The sequence below is a fragment of the Aquarana catesbeiana genome, linkage group LG12, assembly GCF_042186555.1.
Source record: "Aquarana catesbeiana isolate 2022-GZ linkage group LG12, ASM4218655v1, whole genome shotgun sequence".
NCBI classification, from domain to species: Eukaryota; Metazoa; Chordata; class Amphibia; order Anura; family Ranidae; genus Aquarana; species Aquarana catesbeiana.
Window position 1 is genome coordinate 151,924,489 of NC_133335.1, and position 23,122 is coordinate 151,947,610.

At 49.8% G+C, this 23,122-nt stretch overlaps 1 protein-coding gene across 1 annotated transcript in view; it reads right to left on the minus strand.

The window, feature by feature from the left end:
- ZNF385C (zinc finger protein 385C) overlaps positions 1-11,360 on the minus strand; it is a 798,047-nt gene extending 786,687 nt beyond the window's left edge. Inside the window, exon 1 of the mRNA XM_073606093.1 lies at positions 11,243-11,360. The gene's annotated coding sequence lies outside the window, so the exon portion shown is untranslated. The remainder of the gene's footprint in view (positions 1-11,242) is intronic.
- Between the last annotated feature and the right edge of the window lie 11,762 nt (positions 11,361-23,122).

Sequence of the window (23,122 nt, forward strand, 5' to 3'; positions counted from 1 at the left end):
TTCTTCTGGGGTCTTCCGCTGACGCTCCAGGCTCCTCCACTTCAGAGAGTGTCCCCAAGGAAAGCTGCTTTCTGTGGGGTCACCCATGCAAGCTCACTCCCGAGCCACCCTCTATTGACACAGAGTGGGCAGCTTGGCCCCGTCCCCCCAGCTCCCTTGTTACAGCATTTGATTGACAGCGGTGGGAGCCAATGGCTCACACTGATACCAGTATGCCAAGTGAGGAGGGAGACAGCAGCAAGAGCCGCTGCTCTTGTGCACTTGCTGGATCAGATCGGGCTCAGATAAGAATAAGGGGGGATCATGCAGCACAGGTGTTTTACATTAATGCATAGAAGGTAAAAAACCTTGAGGCTTCAGAACCACTTTAACAATTTGCCAAGCAGCCAGTAGTAATTTTACTGCTGGCTGGTGGTTCCCCCGGGCACCGCAATGTATGGGTATGTCACTCCTAAATTCCTGGTTTGTCCTGTGCTAGGAATGGACACATCATGAGTTTGGCTGTGAACCTGCTGATTGCTGTGGCCAATCATAGCACAGATCTGTGTGTGTTAGTAAACACAACACAGATCTGGCTGCTTTTTTTCTCCCTGATTTCATGTTCAGAGCTGAAACCTGAAAGAGAAGCCAGTCAGTCTGTAAGTGAGTAAAACCAGCACACATACATGTGTTAGGCACTCAGTTAACTCTTTGATTGACCTGTTGATCACCCCTGGCAGTATTATCACTGATCACTGTATTAGTGTCACTAACAACCTCAGATAGTGCCAGTTAGAGTCAGTTAGCGTCCTTCCCAGCCAGTGTCAGTTAGTGCCAGTCCTTGATTGCCCGCCACACTATTATAGTCCCACTATAAGTTGATGATCACCGCCATTACTAATATAGTGTCTGTCCGGATCAGTATCCTAGTCACAGTCAGAACTACACTAGTATCCCCAACGGTATAGTGTCCCCAAAAACGCAGTGCTAGCAGGACCAGTCCACTGCCAGCACGTGCAACATGTAGCAGAATACACTTTGGTCTCAATTTATGAAGAAATTTAATTTTATTGGACATGTTTGTTTATATATTATAAAATAAAAAATTCAGTGGTGATCAAATACCACCAAAAGAAATCTCTATTTGTGTGAAAAAAATTATATAAATTTTATTGATGTACAGCATTGTATCACCGTGCAATTACCAGTTAAAGTAGCGCAGTGCTGAATAGCAAATGCTCTTATCATGAAGGGGGTAAATCCTTCTAGAGGTCAGGCAGTTAAAGTCTAAGGTTACTTAAAAAAAAAAATCAGTACAAGGGACATTGCTTACCTTCAGTGTACTTTATGCCTCAAAAGAGCCTGACTAAGTCTGCCCATTCCACCCCACTCATCCTTTCGTAGGAGCCATACTACTGCTTCTATGAACGAAACAGAATCTATGGATGGAGGACGGGTGGATGATCGAATGGTCAGCCCCCTCAATCCATAGATCCTGTGTCATTCAAGGAAGCTGTAGTATAGTTCCTATGAATGGAGGAGCTGGGCGAAAAGTGCAGGCATAGTCGGGCTCACTTGATGAGTGATTGACAGGGGTGGGGGGCATCAGAGGAGGAGGATTTCTGCTAAAACAGGACACAGGGGCACAAGAAACACATCACATTGGTGGGAAGTAATATCCCTTGTGCTGATTTTAATTAGTTTAGTTTAAAGTAAACTAAGGCTTTAACTAAAGCTAATTTGCCACCAGCCTGCTACCCTTCAGAACAACACATCTTATGGTGGCCATACATGCTTCGATAAATGATCGATCTCTTTCTTTCTGACTGATCTCACCTGATGGGAATAACCAAATACACGGGGAAGTAGATTTCGATTGTTTTCACCTTGCAATCTTGTATGTTGATTAATTGACATATGGTTGGATTCATGACCAAAGAATCTCAGTGCTGCCGATCGATGCAACATAATTTATAATGATCGGCCCTGGCTGATCGACTCAATTGAACCTGATTGAGTGTAAATCAATGGGAAGGAAGTTATGGCTATTTGATTATTTGATCACATCGATTGGACAAAAAAAATCAAAGCGTGTATGGCCACCATTATCTTTGGTACTCATCGCTTCCTCAAAAATCCACATCCTTCCTGCACAGCTTCAATTGAATGACTAATCCTACAATATAAGAAATCCCTCGGCATCATCAGATCCCTTCTCCTCGACCTGTTTATGAACTACCACAAAGAGAAGTCCAAATGGCGTAAATGAAGGTGTTGGATGCTCCTGATTTTTGAATCGCAGCCAATATGCATTAGTCATATAAAGAAAAGCCTCAGACAGAGAGCGAGCTGTTTTCTCACTGCAAACAGCTTACCTAAATTGCGGGTAATTCATTCTAACAGGGAGAAAGAGCCTGTGGCTGTAATTTGTCCGAGTGTGTAATGGATCACTTGCATTAAGAGAACATATTTTGTATGGGTGTAAAATATGGCTTTAACAAGGCAGCTGCTGGCTACGTCTGTGACCTGGGAGTCATCAATGTTTGGTCTTGTGGGGCTCAAAGAAAACAGCGGCGTACAGAAAGGATGGTGTTCCCATAAGGTCCCCTCCCTTTTGAAGTGACAAGGGCCGATTCATGAATGAAGTTCACAAAATTCTCTCTGTCCGCCTGCTTCCCATAGCCAGACGAGGAGCCGCACTCAGCATCAACACATCGCAATGTAAAGGTGGCTTGTTTTCACTTGAGGAACGCTCACCTTTTACTGCTTATATCAAAGCATAAACATGGATTAGGGAAGTTACTGCTTGCCAAAGGCGTACATAAGGTAAGTGCGCCATAAAAAGTATATGCCTGTTATAAAGGTGCGAGCCTAAGCCGTGTGGGTTTTGCAGAATTACAAGTGCTTGTCACATTCAACTAGGGGAATACAAAACGGGACTTTTTTTATAAAGATTGTCTACTTATTCTCTTGCCACCCATGTGAGGGTGAGTTTTAATGCCTACACGCTGCACATATGTGTTCATGTACGGCAGAGCTTTCTGTGCTGAGAGTGCACTCACTGCAAATTCCCAGTGCAGAAACCGAGCTGTCAAAAACAGCTCTAGGACCGTACTAATTATCCAGCTATAGATCATGTGACTACTGTAACAGCCAATCACAGTAGTCATGTGATCAGCTGATCCTTCCTACCCCCAGACCCTGTTCAAAGAATGCTGGGGATGGGCAAGAAGGGGTTACAAATTAGACAAAATCTACCCTTGATATAGCCCCTATCCCTCCGCCTCCCCTCTCAGGGGAGCCACCATAACGCATATCATAGGAGGAATTTTTTCGACGGGAGATACCATTTCAAGGGCACAATTGAAAGCTATGCAAACAGCAGAGGGAGACCGTAGTTGTCATATTGTGCCTCGCTGTTGTGGGGCAGGTTTACAGTGTGCTCAAGGTCGGGTCATGTCTGTGTTGCAGTGCGGGTTTGGTGTGTTGAACGGTGGGTTTTGCCTCTGTCTAAGGGCGGGTCGCAACACAGCCACAACCCGCCCCACAACACAGACAAAACCCGCCCGTCAACACAGCCACGACCCGCCCCACAACACAGACAAGACTCGCCCTACAACACAGACAAAACCCGCCCTTCAACACAGACGTGACCCGCCCCGCAACACAGACAAAACCTGCCCCGCAACACAGACAAAACCCGCCCTGCAACACAGACATGACCTGCCCCGCAACACAGACATGACCTGCCCCGCAACACAGACATGACCCACCCCACAACACAGACAAAACCCGCCCTGCAACACAGACAAAGCCCGCCCTTCAACACAGACATGACCCGCCCCGCAACACAGACAAAACCCGCCCTGCAACACAGACAAAACCCGCCCTTCAACACAGACAAAACCCGCCCTTCAACACAATCACGACCCGCCCCGCAACACAGACAAAACCCGCCCCGCAACACAGACAGAACCCGCCCCGAAACACAGACAAAACCCGCCCTGCAACACAGACAAAACCCACCCTTCAACACAGCCAAGACCCGCCCCGCAACACAGGCAAAACCTGCCCTGCAACACAGACAAAACCTGCCCCGCAACACAGACAAAACCCGCCCTGCAACACAGACAAAACCCGCCCTTCAACACAGACATGACCTGCCCCGCAACACAGACATGACCCGCCCCGCAACACAGACAAAACCCGCCCTGCAACACATACAAAACCCGCCCTTCAACACAGACATGACCCGCCCCGCAACACAGACAAAACCCACCCTGCAACACAGACAAAACCCGCCCTTCAACACAGACATGACCCGTCCCACAACACAGACAAAACCTACCCCGCAACACAGACAAAACCCGCCTTGCAACACAGACAAAACCCGCCCTTCAACACAGACATGACCCGCCCCGCAACACAGACATGACCCAACCCACAACACAGACAAAACCCGCCCTTCAACACAGCCACAACCCGCCCCGCAACACAGACAAAACCCGCCCCGCAACACAGCCACAACCTGCCCCGCAACACAGACAAAACCCGTCCTTCAACACAGACATGACCCGCCCCGCAACACAGACATGACCCGCCCTGCAACACAAACAAAACCTGCCCCACAACACAGCCACAACCTGCCCCGCAACACAGACATGACCCACCCCGCAACACAGACAAAACCCGCCCTGCAACACAGACAAAACCTGTCCTTCAACACAGACATGACCCATCCCGCAACACAGACATGACCCGCCCCGCAACACAGACAAAACCCACCCCGCAACACAGACAAAACCCACCCCGCAACACAGACAAAACCCGTCCCGCAACACAGACATGACCCGCCCCGCAACACAGACATGACCCACCCTGCAACACAGACAAAACTCGCCCTTCAACACAGCCACAACCCACCCTGCAACACAGACAAAACCTGCCCCGCAACACAGCCACAACCCGCCCCGCAACACAGACAAAACCCGCCCTTCAACACAGCCACAACCCGCCCCGCAACACAGACAAAACCCACCCTTCAACACAGCTACAACCTGCCCCGCAACACAGACAAAACCCACCCTTCAACACAGCCACAACCCGCCAAGCAGCACAGACAAAGCCCGCCCCGCAACACAGACAAAACCCGCCCTTCAACACAGCCACAACCCACCCTGCAACATAGACAAAACCCGCCCTTCAACACAGCCACAACCCGCCCCGCAACACAGACAAAACCCACCCTTCAACACAGCCAAAACCTGCCCCGCAACACAGACAAAACCCGCCCTTCAACACAGCCACAACCCGCCCCACAACACAGACAAAACCCGCCCTTCAACACAGCCACAACCCGCCCCGCAACACAGACAAAACCCGTCCTTCAACACAGCCACAACCCACCCCGCAACACAGATAAAACCCGTCCCGCAACACAAACAAAACCCGCCCTTCAACACAGCCACAACCCGCCCTGCAACACAGACAAAACCCACCCTTCAACACAGCCAAAACCTGCCCTGCAACACAGACAAAATCCACCCTTCAACAAAGCCACAACCCGCCCCGCAACACAGACAAAACCCGCCCTTCAACACAGCCACAACCCGCCCCGCAACACAGACAAAACCTGCCCTTCAACACAGCCACAACCCGCCCCGCAACACAGATAAAACCCGTCCCGCAACAGATAAAACCCGTCCCGCAACACAGACAAAACCCGCCCTTCAACACAGCCACAACCCACCCCGCAACACAGACACAACCCGCCCCGCAACACAGACACAACCCGCCCCGCAACACAGACAAAACCCACCCCGCAACACAGACAAAATCCGCCCTTCAACAAAGCCACAACCCGCCCCGCAACACAGCCACAACCCGCCCCGCAACACAGACAAAACCTGCCCTTCAACACAGCCACAACACGCCCCGCAACACAGATAAAACCCGTCCCGCAACACAGACAAAACCCGCACTTTAAGACAGCCACAACCCTCCCCGCAACACAGACACAACCCGCCCCGCAACACAGACAAAACCCGCCCCGCAACACAGACAAAATCCGCCCTTCAACAAAGCTACAACCCGCCCCGCAACACAGACAAAACCCTCCCCGCAACACAGACAAAATCCGCCCTTCAACAAAGCCACAACCCGCCTCGCAACACAGACAAAACCAGCCCTTCAACACAGCCATAACCCACCCAGCAACACAGACAAAACCCGCCCTTCAACACAGCCACAACCCGCCCCGCAACACAGACAAAATCCGCCCTTCAACACAGCCACAACCTGCCCCACAACACAGACAAAACCCGCCCTTCAACACAGCCACAACCGGCCCCGCAGCACAGACAAAACCCACCCCGCAACACAGACAAAACCCGCCCCGCAACACAGACAAAACCCGCCCTTCAACACAGCCACAACCTGCCCCACAACACAGACAAAACCTGCCCTTCAACACAGCCACAACCTGCCCCGTAGCACAGAAAAAACCCGCAATGCAGACAAAACCCGCAACACAGACAAAACCAGCCCTTCAACACAGCCACAACCCACCTCACAACACAGACAAAACCCGCCCTTCAACACAGCCACAACCCACCCCGCAACACAGACACAACCCGCCCCGGAACACAGACAAAACCCGCCCCGCAACACAGACAAAATCCGCCCTTCAACACAGCCACAACCCGCCACACAGCACAGACAAAACCTGCCCCGCAACACAGACAAAACCCGCCCTTCAACACAGCCACAACCCACCCTGCAACATAGACAAAACCCGCCCTTCAACACAGCCACAACCCGCCCCGCAACACAGCCACAACCCGCCCTTCAACACAGCCAAAACCTGCCCCGCAACACAGACAAAACCCGCCCTTCAACACAGCCACAACCCGCCCCACAACACAGACAAAACCCGCCCTTCAACACAGCCACAACCCGCCCCGCAACACAGACAAAACCCGCCCTTCAACACAGCAAAAACCTGCCCCGCAACACAGATAAAACCCGTCCTTCAACAAAGCCACAACCCGCCCCGCAACACAGACAAGACCCGCCCTTCAACACAGCCACAACACTCCCCGCCCCGCAACACAGACAAAACCTGCCCTTCAACACAGCCGCAACCCGCCCCGCAACACAGATAAAACCCGTCCCGCAACACAGACAAAACCCGCCCTTCAACACAGCAACAACCCACCCCGCAACACAGACACAACCTGTCCCGCAACACAGACAAAACCCGCCCCGCAACACAGACAAAATCCGCCCTTCAACACAGCCACAACCCGCCCCACAACACAGACATGACCCGCCCCGCAACACAGACAAAACCCGCCCTGCAACACAGCCACAGCCTGCCCCGCAACACAGACAAAACCCGCCCTTTAACACAGCCACAACCCGCCTCGCAACACAGACAAAACCAGCCCTTCAACACAGCCATAACCCACCCAGCAACACAGACAAAACCTGCCCTTCAACACAGCCTCAACCCGCCCCGCAACACAGACAAAACCCGCCCTTCAACACAGCCACAACCTGCCCCGCAACACAGACAAAACCCGCCCTTCAACACAGCCACAACCCGCCCCGCAGCACTGACAAAACCCGCCCCGTAACACAGACAAAACCCGCCCCGCAACACAGACAAAACCCGCCCTTCAACACAGCCACAACCTGCCCCGCAGCACAGAAAAAACCCGCACCGCAACGCAGACAAAACCCGCAACACAGACAAAACCAGCCCTTCAACACAGCCACAACCCACCTCGCAACACAGACAAAACCCGCCCTTCAACACAACCACAACCCGCCCCGCAACACAGACAAAACCCGTCCTGCAAAACACAGACAAAACCCACCCTTCAACACAGCCACAACCCGCCCAACAGCACAGACAAAACCCGACCTTGAGCACACTGTAAACCGGCCCTGCAACACAGACATGACCCACCCCGCAACACAGACATGACCCGCCCCGCAACACAGCCACAACCCGCCCCGCAACACAGAAAAAACCTGCCCCGCAACACAGACAAAACCCGCCCTGCATCACAGACATGACCCGCCCCGCAACAGCCACAACTCGCCCCGCAACACAGACTAAACCAGACCTTGAGCATACTGTAAACCCACCCTGTAACACAGACAAAACCCGCCTTTCAACAAAGCCTCAACCCGCCCCGCAACACAGACAAAACCCGACCTTGAGCACACTGTAAACCCGCCCTGCAACACAGACAAAACCCAACCTTGAGCACACTGTAAACCCGTCCCGCAACAGCGAGGCACAATCTGACAACTACGGTCTCCCTCCCCTGTTTGCATAGCTTTCAATTGTACCCGTGAAATGGTATCTCCCATCCAAAAATGCCTCCTACGATGTGTGCATGCGCCATTATGACGCCACGCCAGCCGGAGTGCCCTTCCATACTGCGCATGCGCCGTCACTTTTCGACAGGGGCACTATTTGATAGAACACCGGCTCTATTCTTTGAATTTATGTTTGTACCGGTGTGAGAGAGAACATCAGAGCCAGAGCACCCACTGTGGTGTTAGAAGGTGTTAGAAGGTTTTTCATCTTAGTGCATTCTATGCATTAAGATAAAAAGTCTTCTGTGTGCAGCAGCCTTCCCCCCCAGCACCCCCTAATACTTACCTGAGCCCCATCTCTGTCCAGCCATGTTGTAGGAGTGTCTCGGCTCCTGATTGGCTGAATGACAGCGTGGCACCATTGGCTCCCACTGCTGTCAATCAAATTCAGTGAGCCAATCAGGAAAAAGATGGGGCAGGGCCAGGATGTGGCTCTGTGTCTGAATGGACACAGGGAGTTGTGGCTCGGGTGCCCCATAGCAAGCTGCCTGGTGTGGGGGCACTCAACAGGAGGGAGGGGTCAGGATCACAGAAGAGGAACCTGAAAAGAGGAGGATCCGGGCCACTCTGCAAATCCACAGCACAGAGCGGGTAAGTACATGTTTATTATTATTATTTTAAAAAACAAGGCTTTACAATCCCTTTAACTGCTCATTTAGGCTCCAGTCACATGGCAACGGAAAGCTTCTGAAGTGCTGTCCAACTCTGGCAGCTCTCCATTGCTGGCTGCAGTAGGGGGCAGTGTGGTGCGCGATTCACCAAATCACACAGCTCCCTTTTTTGTTTTGTACAGAGCATACACTTTATTCATGGCAATGTTACATAGTTACATAGTTAGTCAGGTTGAAAAAAGACACAAACCCATCTAGTTCAACCATATAAAAAAAAAAAATATATAAATAAAATAAAAAATATGTACAGCAGCGTGATTTACTACACTGCTGTACAGTGCTATGCGATTCGGCACAGTGCATTGTAAAAAAATACAGCATGTCTGCATTTTATTGCAGCCCTAGGCTGTGTTGCAGTGTGAATGGGACACATAGGAAACAATTGTTTCCTGTGTGTCCTTATGGTGACAGATGTTTGACAATGCAGTTCTTCACCACCCATAGTTTGAATTCTGCTTTAGTCTAGGGGTACAGAGATAAGGAGTAATACCTAATTGTGACTGTTTCCGCTAAGCCTCCTCTCTAAGACGCTTTGGGACGTGGTCACATGTTTACCTTCTCACATACAATACAGGGTTAATAGCCCTGCATTGCACATGATGATGCCAAGAGACCGCTCACAGACCATCGCGCCAAAGGGAGAAGAGGACAGCGATGATGCCAACCAGAGCGGAGGTAGTGTAACGCTGGCCTTATACTACTAGAATTTTGTTTGAAAAAGTTCATTCTAAGAACGTTTGTTTGATTTTCTAATCGTTAGTGGGGTGAAATTGATGTTCACCTTCGACCCTGGAGACGTAGATCATTTCATGGAGCGAGATTGAAAATTTTCACGCAAATGAATTTCTAACACTGTGCCTTCCAGGAAATGTCTGTTCACTCCGAAATCAAAATGATAAAAGCAAACGGTTTTTGAAATACTTTACAGCGGCATTCCTCATGCCAATGAATGTACTGATGACAATTTTCAGATGAATATTTGTACGAATGAATGAATATACGAGTGTATGGCAAGCTTAAAGCCTTTTCATGCCCCCTAGACCTAACCAGCATTTAACCCTTGCATAGTGTCCAATTGGAGCCATGTGCCATCCAGATCAGTGTATCTCTGCAGCGGCCAGATGTTTGTGATCAGCCACAGATGGGAACCAGTACAAATCAATGACAGGCTGGCACTGTCCGCAGCTCCTTACATGTCATTCACATGAAGTGGTCACCTGCGGTTAGGGACGGATGTTCTCTGAACACGGCCTGTCTGCATCCAGGAGCGCACCTCTCCTTGACCACAGGTGAATGACATGTAAGGAGCTGCGGACAGTGCCAGCCTGTCATTGATTTGTACTGGTTCCCATCTGTAGCTGATCACAAACTTCTGGCCATGCCCGCTGCAGCCATATCCTGATCTGGGCAGTGTACGGCTCTGATTGGCCATGTGAATGGGATATATGACAACTATCATCTTATCTTGTCTCTATACCTAACACACTTAAAGTTAGATGTACACTACTATAACGATGACATCAAGCAATTTATTACCAATTTATTAATTTTTTAAAATGTCTTTTTTTATTTAGCTGTGCATCTTAGCACTCCAGATCTCCCACAGCCTCTTAGCAGCCACTTACCGTTCATATGCATGCCCCCCTGTGCCAGCTGCATGTCATTGGTTGGCAGGAAATGTCTGCACAATGCATGTTACCACATCCGTCTCCACCCAAAGTATGTGTAACCAGGTGACAACCCAGGAAAACAATTGGCAGAGGGGGACAGAGCGTTGTCACTATAACAGGAAGTGCCTCCACAGAGGGATCGCTGGGTATTATTATAATGACAGCTGCAGATTGGAAAAGACTGCCAAGGACTTTGAAATAACATTGGCATGATGAATAGTGGATGAGATCGGGGGCACAGGTCACAGATACAACCCAGTATGGGAACTGTCACAATACAGACGACACACATATACATTGGGGACACACATATATATTGATGACATACATATGCATTGAAATCACACATATATATTGAGGACACACATATTCATGGTCATTCATTGCTTCCTAATTCTCCCAAATGTAATGAGGAAGCCTGTCCTCTTATTGGACTTGGATAAGATGATCACTGCAGACAGCGCACTCATAGGACGTCTGATGAATGAATGTGCGCTAGAAAAGTTGCGATGTATGGCGTGTAGCGCTCACCTGTACCGGCGCGGTGTCCGGACTGCCCTCCTCTCCTGCCGGCTCCGTCTCCTGTGACACCGCCAGTGTACAACAGCTGGAGACACTGGACCGGGCGGCCCCGCCCACAACCTGGGACGACTCCGCCCCCGGGAGAGGATGCCCGGGCTGGGCTGATACTCGTGCGGTGAGCGGGATGGGTGAGGGGATAGTGAGGGGGGACAATGGATCAGTGTAATACTTCATCTACACAACTTTATTCAGCTGAACTACACGGCGAACTATATATATATATTCAATTGTGACTTCATTAACCTCTTGTGTCTCCGAGCCTTTCAGCACTGAGTGTAGGAGTGCTTTCCTCCCTACACCCCCTGTACGCCCTACCTCACCTTTCCCCTACACCCCCTGTACTACCTACTTTACCTTACCCCCTGTACTACCTACCTTACCTTCCCCCTACACCCCCTGTACTACCTACTTTACCTTACCCCATGTACTACCTACCTTACCTTCCTCCTACACCCCCCTGTACAACCTACCTCATCTTCCCCCTACACCCCCTGTACTACCTACCTTACCTTCCCCCTACACCCCCCTGTACAACCTACCTCATCTTCCCCCTACACCCCCTGTACTACCTACCTTACCTTCCCCCTACACCCCCTGTACCACCTACCTTACCTTCCCCCTACACCCCCTGTACTACCTACTTTACCTTACCCCATGTACTACCTACCTTACCTTCCCCCTACACCCCCCTGTACAACCTACCTCATCTTCCCCCTACACCCCCTGTACTACCTACCTTACCTTCCCCCTACACCCCCTGTACCACCTACCTTACCTTCCCCCTACACCCCCTGTACTGCCTACTTTACCTTACCCCATGTACTACCTACCTTACCTTCCCCCTACACCCCCCTGTACAACCTACTTTACCTTACCCCCTGTACTACCTACCTTACCTTCCCCCTACACCCCCTGTACCACCTACCTTACCTTCCCCCTACACCCCCTGTACTACCTACCTTACCTTCCCCCTACACCCCCCTGTACAACCTACCTCATCTTCCCCCTACACCCCCTGTACTACCTACCTTACCTTCCCCCTACACCCCCTGTACAACCTACCTCATCTTCCCCCTACACCCCATGTACTACCTACCTCACCTCCCCCCTACACCCCCTGTACTACCTACCTTACCTTACCCCTGTACTACCTACCTTACCTTCCCCCTACACCTCCCTGTACAACCTACCTCACCTTTCCCCTACACCCCCTGTACTACCTACCTTACCCCCTGTACTACCTACCTTACCTTCCCCCTACACCCCCTGTACTACCTACCTTACCTCCCCCCTACACCCCCTGTGCTACCTACCTTACCTTACCCCCTGTACTACCTACCTTACCTTACCCCCTACACCCCCTGTACAACCTATCTCACCTTCCCCCTACACCCCCTATACTACCTACCTTACCTTACCCCCTACACCCCCTGTGCTACCTACCTTACCTTACCCCCTGTACTACCTACCTTACCTTACCCCCTACACCCCCCTGTACAACCTACCTCATCTTCCCCCTACACCCCATGTACTACCTACCTTACCTTCCCCCTACACCTCTCTGTACAACCTACCTCACCTTCCCCCTACATCCCCTGTACTACCTACCTTACCTTACCCCCTGTACTACCTACCTTACCTTCCCCCTACACCTCCCTGTACAACCTACCTCACCTTTCCCCTACACCCCCTGTACTACCTACCTTACCTTACCCCCTGTACTACCTACCTTACCTTCCCCCTACACCCCCCTGTACAACCTACCTCACCTTTCCCCTACACCCCCTGTACTACCTACCTTACCCCCTGTACTACCTACCTTACCTTCCCCCTACACCCCCTGTACTACCTACCTTACCTTCCCCCTACACCCCCTGTGCTACCTACCTTACCTTACCCCCTGTACTACCTACCTTACCTTACCCCCTACACCCCCCTGTACAACCTACCTCACCTTTCCCCTACACCCCCTGTACTACCTACCTTACCTTACCCCCTGTACTACCTACCTTACCTTACCCCCTACACCCCCCTGTACAACCTACCTCACCTTTCCCCTACACCCCCTGTACTACCTACCTTACCCCCTGTACTACCTACCTTACCTTCCCCCTACACCCCCTGTACTACCTACCTTACCTTACCCCCTGTACTACCTACCTTACCTTTCCCCTACACCCCCTGTACAACCTACCTCACCTTCCCCCTACACCCCCTGTACTACCTACCTTACCCCCTGTACTACCTACCTTACCTTCCCCCTACACCCCCTGTACTACCTACCTTACCTTACCCCCTGTACTACCTATCTTACCTTACCCCCTGTACTACCTACCTTACCTTACCCCTACACCCCCCTGTACAACCTACCTCACCTTCCCCCTACATCCCCTGTACTACCTACCTTACCTTACCCCCTGTACTACCTACCTTACCTTCCCCCTACACCTCCCTGTACAACCTACCTCACCTTTCCCCTACACCCCCTGTACTACCTACCTTACCTTACCCCCTGTACTACCTACCTTACCTTCCCCCTACACCCCCCTGTACAACCTACCTCACCTTTCCCCTACACCCCCTGTACTACCTACCTTACCCCCTGTACTACCTACCTTACCTTCCCCCTACACCCCCTGTGCTACCTACCTTACCTTACCCCCTGTACTACCTACCTTACCTTACCCCCTACACCCCCTGTACAACCTACCTCACCTTTCCCCTACACCCCCTGTACTACCTACCTTACCTTACCCCCTGTACTACCTACCTTACCTTACCCCCTACACCCCCTGTACAACCTACCTCACCTTTCCCCTACACCCCCTGTACTACCTACCTTACCCCCTGTACTACCTACCTTACCTTCCCCCTACACCCCCTGTACTACCTACCTTACCTTACCCCCTGTACTACCTACCTTACCTTCCCCCTACACCCCCTGTACAACCTACCTCACCTTCCCCCTACACCCCCTGTACTACCTACCTTACCCCCTGTACTACCTACCTTACCTTCCCCCTACACCCCCTGTACTACCTACCTTACCTTACCCCCTGTACTACCTATCTTACCTTACCCCCTGTACTACCTACCTTACCTTACCCCTACACCCCCCTGTACAACCTACCTCACCTTTCCCCTACACCCCCTGTACTACCTACCTTACGTTACCCCCTGTACTACCTACCTTCCCTTCCCCCTACACCCCCCTGTACAACCTACCTCACCTTTCCCCTACACCCCCTGTACTACCTACCTTACCTTACCCCCTGTACTACCTACCTCACCTTCCTCCCTACACCCCCTGTGCAGTCCCAGAGCATATACTCTGTTCTGGAGTAAACCAATGAAAAGCAAGGTGATAGCACATGTGATAATTACATGTGAACAAAGGATAAAAAACAATCCAAATATGCTTGAGAGTCCGAAGGTGAAAAAAAATCTTATTTATAAAAATTATAAATAAACACTACACAGTCCCCAAAAAATTGTGCACGTTGTCTTCACAGAGTCCCACCTTAGGAATGGTAATGGGAAACTACCACCAGCTGATCTCCTCCAACATCAATAAAACGGAGACCAAGGGAGAGATAATAATCCAGCATAGTGTCATAGGTGTCCACATGGGGGGGGGGGGGGGGGAGTGCCCCCCTGGAGCAAGGTGTCCGCACACAGACACTCAGGGCTGTTCCAGGGTGCATCATGCCCAGGCGCCGCTAAATGACGCAAAGGGGGGCGCCAAACCTGTGGCAGTCACTTACTGTTACATTCAGCAGCAGCGGCACCGCCCCGACTCCCTAGATTCTCTTATTGCACCATCCACTGGCCTCTCTGCTGCCCGCTGCACTGGTTGCTAGACTCGCATGGCATCCAGCAACCAGTAACTTCACAGCATAAGGCGAGGCTCCAGCAGTCAGAGCGGAGGAGGAATTTCTTCCTCTTTCGCGCCTGGTCAATTTTGGCTCCACCCACCTCCTCCATCTTCTCCAGGCAGCGCGGCTCAGAGCCTGAGGGAAGGCAGGGAGCACGCCCAAAGAGCTGAGTGTGAGCTGTCCATCTTAGGACTCCCTGGCCAATCGGGTCTCAGGACACACTTCCTGTGCGGCCGGGAAGAGAAGCAACAGCCCGGCTCTTCCATTCCCCTGCCTCCTAAGGTAAAGCCACTGATCACCGCCTTCCTATCTGTCTCCCGAGCACAGAGGGGGTGTTGATCGCCACATTCCTGTCCGTCGCGCGGGGGGGTTGTGGAGTTAGTTTCCCACCCCCTCACAAAATTTTGAGCACTGGACGCCATTGCCAGAGACTCTTTCTAACTATTCCCTCATTGAGTTCTACAGAGTCTGTCTTTCTATACTCACCCATTGACCCCCAGAGCCATTTCCTTTCTATATCCACTAATGGGCCCCAGAGCCTTTTCCTTGCTATATCCCCAGTGACCCCCAGAGCCTTTTCCTCCCTATATCCACTAATGGGCTCAGAGCCTTTTCCGCTTTATATCCACTAATGACCCCAAGAGCCTTTTCCTCGCTATATCCACTAATGATCCCCAGAGCCTTTAACTCCCTATATCCACTAATGACCCCCAGAGCCTTTTCATCCCTTTATCCACTAATGGGCTCAGAGCCTTTTCCTCCCTATATCCACTAATGACCCCAGGAGCCTTTTCCTCCCTATATCCACTAATGGGCCCAGAGCCTTTTCCGCCGTATATACACTAATGACCCCCAGAGCCTTTTCCTCACTATATCCACTAATAAGCCCTAGAGCCTTTTCCTCGCTATATCCACTAATGATCCCCAGAGCCTTTTCCTCCATATATCCACTAATGACCCCCAGAGCCTTTTCCTCCCTATATCCACTAATGGGCCCAGAGCCTTTTCCTCCCTATATCCACTAATGACCCCCAGAACCTTTTCCTCCCTATAGCCACTAATGACCCCCAGATCCTTTTCCTTGCTATATCCACTAATGACCCCCAGAGCCTTTTCCTCTCTATATCCACTAATGGGCCCATTCCTTCCTGTATCCACTAATGACCCCAGAGCCTTTTCCTCCCTATATCCACTGATGACCCCCAGAGCCTTTTCCTCGCTGTATCCACTAATGACCCCCAGAGTCTTTTCCTCCCTATATCCACTAATGACCCCAGAGCCTTTCCCTTCCTTTATCCACTAATGACCCCAGAGCCTTTTCCTCGCTATACCCAATAATGACCCGCAGAGCCTTTTCCTCGCTATATCCACTAATGACCCCAGAGACTTTTCCTTCCTATATCCACTAATGACCCCAAGAGCCTTTTCCTTCCTGTATCCACTAATGACCCCCAGAGCCTTTTCCTCGCTATATCCACTAATGACTCTCAGAGTCTTTTCTTCCCTATATCCATTGATGACCCCCAGAGCCTTTTCCTTCCTATATCCACTTATGACCCCAGAGCTTTTTCTTTCCCATATCCACTAATGACCCCCAGAGGCTTTTCCTCCCTGTATCCACTAATGACCCCAAAGCCTTTTCCTCCCTATAGCCACTAATGACCCCCAGAGCATTTTCCTTTCATTATCCACTAATGACCCCCAGAGACTTTTCATCCCTATATCCACTAATGACCCCCAGAGCCTTTTCCTTCCTGTATCCACTAATAACCCCCAGAGCCTTTTCCTCGCTATATCCACTAATGACCCCCAGAGCCTTTTCTTCCCTATATCCACTTATGAGTCCTGGAGTCTTTTCCTCGCTATATCCACGAATGACCCCCAGGCCTTTTCCTCGCTATATCCACTAATGACCCCCAGAGCCTTTTCATTGCTATATCCACTAATGACCCCCAGAGCCTTTTCCTCCCTATATCCACTAATGATCCTGAGAGCCTTTTCCTCCCTATATTATCTAAGGACCCCTAGAGCCTTTTCATCGCTATATCCACTAATGACCCCCAGAGCCTTTTCATCGCTATATCCACTAATGACCCGAAGAGCCTTTTCCTCCCTATATCCACTAATGACTCCCAGAGCCTTTTCCTTGCTATATCCACTAATGACCCCCAGAGCCTTTTCCTCCCTATATCCACTAATGACCCCCAGAGCCTTTTCCTCCCTATATCCACTAATGAGTCCCGGAGCCTTTTCTTTCCTATATCCACTAATGAGTCCCGGAGCCTTTTCTTTCCTGTATCCACTAATGACCCCCAGAGCATTTTCCTCCCTATATCCACTAATGAGCCCAGAGCCTTTTCCTTCCTATATCCACTAATGAGCCCAGAGCCTTTTCCTTCCTGTATCCACTAATGAGCCCAGAGCCTTTTCCTTCCTGTATCCACTAGTGACCCCAAAGCCTTTTCCTCCCTATATTCACTAATGACCCTCAGAGCCTTTTCCTCATTATATCCACTAATGAGCCCAGATCCTTCCTGTATCCACTAATGACCCCCAGAGCCTTTTCCTTCCTGTATCCACTAATGACCCTCAGAGCCTTTTCCTTCCTGTATCCACTAATGACACCCAGAGCCTTTTCCTCGTTATATCCACTAATGACCTCAAGAGCCCTTTCCTCCCTATATCCACTAATGACCCCCAGAGCCTTTTCCTTTCTGTATCCACTACTGACCCCCAGAGCATTTAACTCCCTATATCCACTAATGACCCCCAGAGCCTTTTCCTTGCTATATCCACTAATGACCCCAGAGCCTTTTCCTCCCTATATCCACTAATGACTCCCAGAGCCTTTTCCTCGCTATATCCACTAATGACCCCCAGAGCCTTTTCCTCCCTATATCCACTAATGAGCACAGAGCCTTTTCTTTCCTGTAATCACTAATGACCCCAGAGCCTTTTCATTCCTGTATCTACTAATGACCCAGAGCCTTTTCCTCCCTGTATCCACTAATGACCCCCAGAGCCTTTTCCTCGCTATATCCGCTAATGAGCCCAGAGCTTTTTCCTTCCTGTATCCACTAATGACCCCCAGAGCCTTTTTCTTCCTGTATTCACTAATGACCCCCAGAGCCTTTTCCTCGCTATATCCACTAATGACCCCCCAGAGCCTTTTTCTTCCTGTATTCACTAATGACCTCCAGAGCCTTTTCATTTCTGTATCCACTACTGACCCCCAGAGCATTTAACTCCCTATATCCACTAATGACCCCCAGAGCCTTTTCCTTGCTATATCCACTAATGACCCCAGAGCCTTTTCCTCCCTATATCCACTAATGACCCCCAGAGCCTTTTCTTTGCTATATCCACTAATGACCACCAGAGCCTTTTCCTCCCTATATCCACTAATGAGCACAGAGCCTTTTCTTTCCTGTATTCACTAATGACCCCAGAGCCTTTTCCTTCCTGTATCTACTAATGACCCAGAGCCTTTTCCTCCCTGTATCCACTAATGACCCCCAGAGCCTTTTCCTCGCTATATCCACTAATGAGCCAAGAGCTTTTTCCTTCCTGTATCCACTAATGACCCCCAGAGCCTTTTCCTCCCTATATTCACTAATGACCCTCAGAGCCTTTTCCTCATTATATCCACTAATGAGCCCAGATCCTTCCTGTATCCTCTAATGACCCCCAGAGCCTTTTCCTTCCTGTATCCACTAATGACCCTCAGAGCCTTTTCCTTCCTGTATCCACTAATGACACCCAGAGCCTTTTCCTCGTTATATCCACTAATGACCTCAAGAGCCCTTTCCTCCCTATATCCACTAATGACCCCCAGAGCCTTTTCCTTTCTGTATCCACTACTGACCCCCAGAGCATTTAACTCCCTATATCCACTAATGACCCCCAGAGCCTTTTCCTTGCTATATCCACTAATGACCCCAGAGCCTTTTCCTCCCTATATCCACTAATGACCCCCAGAGCCTTTTCCTCGCTATATCCACTAATGACCCCCAGAGCCTTTTCCTCCCTATATCCACTAATGAGCACAGAGCCTTTTCTTTCCTGTAATCACTAATGACCCCAGAGCCTTTTCATTCCTGTATCTACTAATGACCCAGAGCCTTTTCCTCCCTGTATCCACTAATGACCCCCAGAGCCTTTTCCTCGCTATATCCACTAATGAGCCCAGAGCTTTTTCCTTCCTGTATCCACTAATGACCCCCAGAGCCTTTTTCTTCCTGTATTCACTAATGACCCCCAGAGCCTTTTCCTCGCTATATCCACTAATGACCCCCCAGAGCCTTTTTCTTCCTGTATTCACTAATGACCTCCAGAGCCTTTTCATTTCTGTATCCACTACTGACCCCCAGAGCACTTAACTCCCTATATCCACTAATGACCCCCAGAGCCTTTTCCTTGCTATATCCACTAATGACCCCAGAGCCTTTTCCTCCCTATATCCACTAATGACCCCCAGAGCCTTTTCTTTGCTATATCCACTAATGACCACCAGAGCCTTTTCCTCCCTATATCCACTAATGAGCACAGAGCCTTTTCTTTCCTGTATTCACTAATGACCCCAGAGCCTTTTCCTTCCTGTATCTACTAATGACCCAGAGCCTTTTCCTCCCTGTATCCACTAATGACCCCCAGAGCCTTTTCCTCGCTATATCCACTAATGAGCCCAGAGCTTTTTCCTTCCTGTATCCACTAATGACCCCCAGAGCCTTTTTCTTCCTGTATTCACTAATGACCCCCAGAGCCTTTTCCTCGCTATATCCACTAATGACCCCCCAGAGCCTTTTTCTTCCTGTATTCACTAATGACCCTCAGAGCCTTTTCCTCCCTATATCCACTAATGACCCCCAGAGCCTTTTCCTCGCTATATCCACGAATGACCCCCAGAGCTTTTCCTCCCTATATCCACGAATGAGCACAGAGCCTTTTCCTTCCTGTATTCACGAATGACCCCCAGAGCCTTTTCCTTCCTGTATCCACTAATGACCCAGAGCCTTTTCCTCCCTGTATCCACTAATGACCCCCAGAGCCTTTTCCTCGCTATATCCACTAATGAGCCCAGAGCCCTTTCCTTCCTGTATCCACTAATGACCCCCAGACCCTTTTTCTTCCTGTATTCACTAATGACCCCCAGAGCCTTTTCCTCGCTATATCCACTAATGACCCCCAGAGCCTTTTCCTCCCTATATCCACTAATGGCCCCCAGAGCCTTTTCCTCCCTATATCCACTAATGACCCCAGAGCCTACTCCTCCCTGTATCCACTAATGGGCCCCAAAGCCCTTTCCCACCCATATCCACTAATGAGTTCCAGAGCCATTTCCTCCCTATATTCACTATTGACCCCCCAAAGCCTTTTTCATCCTGTATCCACTAATGACCCCCAGAGTCTTTTCCTTAATATATCCACTAATGACTCCCAGAGCCTTTTTCTCCCCCTATATCCACTAATGAGTCACAGCGTGTTTTCGTCCCTATGGCCACTAAAGCGTCCAGAGCCTTTTCGTCCCTATATCAACTAGTGAGTCCCAGAGCCTTTTCCTCCCTATATCCACTAATGAGTCCCAGAGCATTTTCCACTCTATATCCACTAATGGGCCCCATAGCATTTTCCTCCCTATATCCACTTATGACCCTCAGAGCCTTTTACTCCCTATAGCCACTAATGAGTCCCAGAGCATTTTCCTCTATATATCCACTAATGATTCCCAGAGCCCTTACTTTCCTATATCTACTAATGGATCCCAGAGCCTTTTTTTTACCATATCCACTAATATGTCCCAGAGCCTCCCTATAGCCTCTAATAAGTCCCAGAGCCTTTTTCTCCCTATATCCACTAATGAGTCTCAGAGCCTTTTCCTCCTTGTATTCACTAATGGGCCCAGAGCCTTTTCCTTCCTATATCCACTAATGACCCCCCCAGAGCCTTTTTCTCCCTATATACACTAATGAGTCCCAGATCCTTTTCCTCCTTGTATCCACTAATGGGCCTCAGAGCCTTTTCCTCCCTATAGCCAGTAATGAGTCCTAGAGCATTTTCCTCTCTACATCCACTAATGAGTCCCAGAACCTTTTTCTCCCTATATCCACTAATGATTCCCAGAGCCGTTTCCTCCCTATATCCACTAATGATTCACAGAGCCTTTACCTCCCTATACCCACTAATGGGCCCCAGAGCCCTTTCCTCCCTATATACACTAATGGGTCCCAGAGCCTTTTCCTCCCTTTTTCCACCAATGAGTCCCAGAGTCTTTTTCTCCCTTTATCCACTAATGAGTCCCAGAGCCTTTTCTTCCCTATAGCCACTAATGAGTCCCAGAGCCTTTTTCTCCCTTTACCCACTAATGAGTCCCAGAGCCTTTTCTTCCCTGTATCCACTAATGATTCTCAGAGCCCTTTCCTTCCTTTATCTACTAATGAGTCCCAGAGCCTTTTTCTCATTATATCCACGAATGAGTCCCAGAGCCACCCTATAGCCACTAATAAGTCCCAAAGCCTTTTTCTCCCTATATCCACTAATGAGTCCCAGAGCCTTTTACTCCTTGTAGTCACTAATGGGCCCAGAGACTTTTCCTCCCTATATCCACTAATTAACCCCCAGAGCCTTTTTCTCCCTGTCTCCACTAATGGGCCCCAAAGCCTTTAGCCAGTAATGAATCCTAGAGCATTTTCCTCTCTATATCCACTAATGATTCCCAGAGCCGTTTCCTCCCTTTATCTACTAATGGGCCCAGAGCCTTTTGCTCCCTATATCCACTAATTAACCCCCAGAGCCTTTTTCTCCCTATATACACTAATAAGTCCCAGAGCCTTTTCCTCCCTGTATCCACTAATGGGCCCCACAGCCTTTAGCCAGTAATGAGTCCTAGAGCATTTTCCTCTCTATACTGACTAATGGGCCCCAAAGCCTTTTCCTCCCTATACACACTAATGAGTCCCAGAACCTTTTTCTCCTTATTTCCACTAATGATTCCCAGAGCCTTTCCCTCCTATATCCACTAATGAGTCCTAGAGCATTCTCCTCTATATATCCACAAATGAGTCCCAGAGCCATTTTCTCCCTTTACCCACTAATGAGTCTCAGAGCCTTTTCCTCCTTGTATTCACTAATGGGCCCAGAGCCTTTTCCTTCCTATATCAACTAATGACCCCCCCAGAGCCTTTTTCTCCCTATATACACTAATGAGTCCCAGATCCTTTTCCTCCTTGTATCCACTAATGGGCCTCAGAGCCTTTTCCTCCCTATAGCCAGTAATGAGTCCTAGAGCATTTTCCTCTCTACATCCACTAATGAGTCCCAGAACCTTTTTCTCCCTATATCCACTAATGATTCCCAGAGCCGTTTCCTCCCTATATCCACTAATGATTCACAGAGCCTTTACCTCCCTATACCCACTAATGGGCCCCAGAGCCCTTTCCTCCCTATATACACTAATGGGTCCCAGAGCCTTTTCCTCCCTTTTTCCACCAATGAGTCCCAGAGCCTTTTTCTCCCTTTATCCACTAATGAGTCCCAGAGCTTTTTCTTCCCTATAGCCACTAATGAGTCCCAGAGCCTTTTTCTCCCTTTACCCACTAATGAGTCCCAGAGCCTTTTCTTCCCTGTATCCACTAATGATTCTCAGAGCCCTTTCCTTCCTTTATCTACTAATGAGTCCCAGAGCCTTTTTCTCATTATATCCACAAATGAGTCCCAGAGCCACCCTATAGCCACTAATAAGTCCCAAAGCCTTTTTCTCCCTATATCCACTAATGAGTCCCAGAGCCTTTTACTCCTTGTAGTCACTAATGGGCCCAGAGACTTTTCCTCCCTATATCCACTAATTAACCCCCAGAGCCTTTTTCTCCCTGTCTCCACTAATGGGCCCCAAAGCCTTTAGCCAGTAATGAATCCTAGAGCATTTTCCTCTCTATATCCACTAATGATTCCCAGAGCC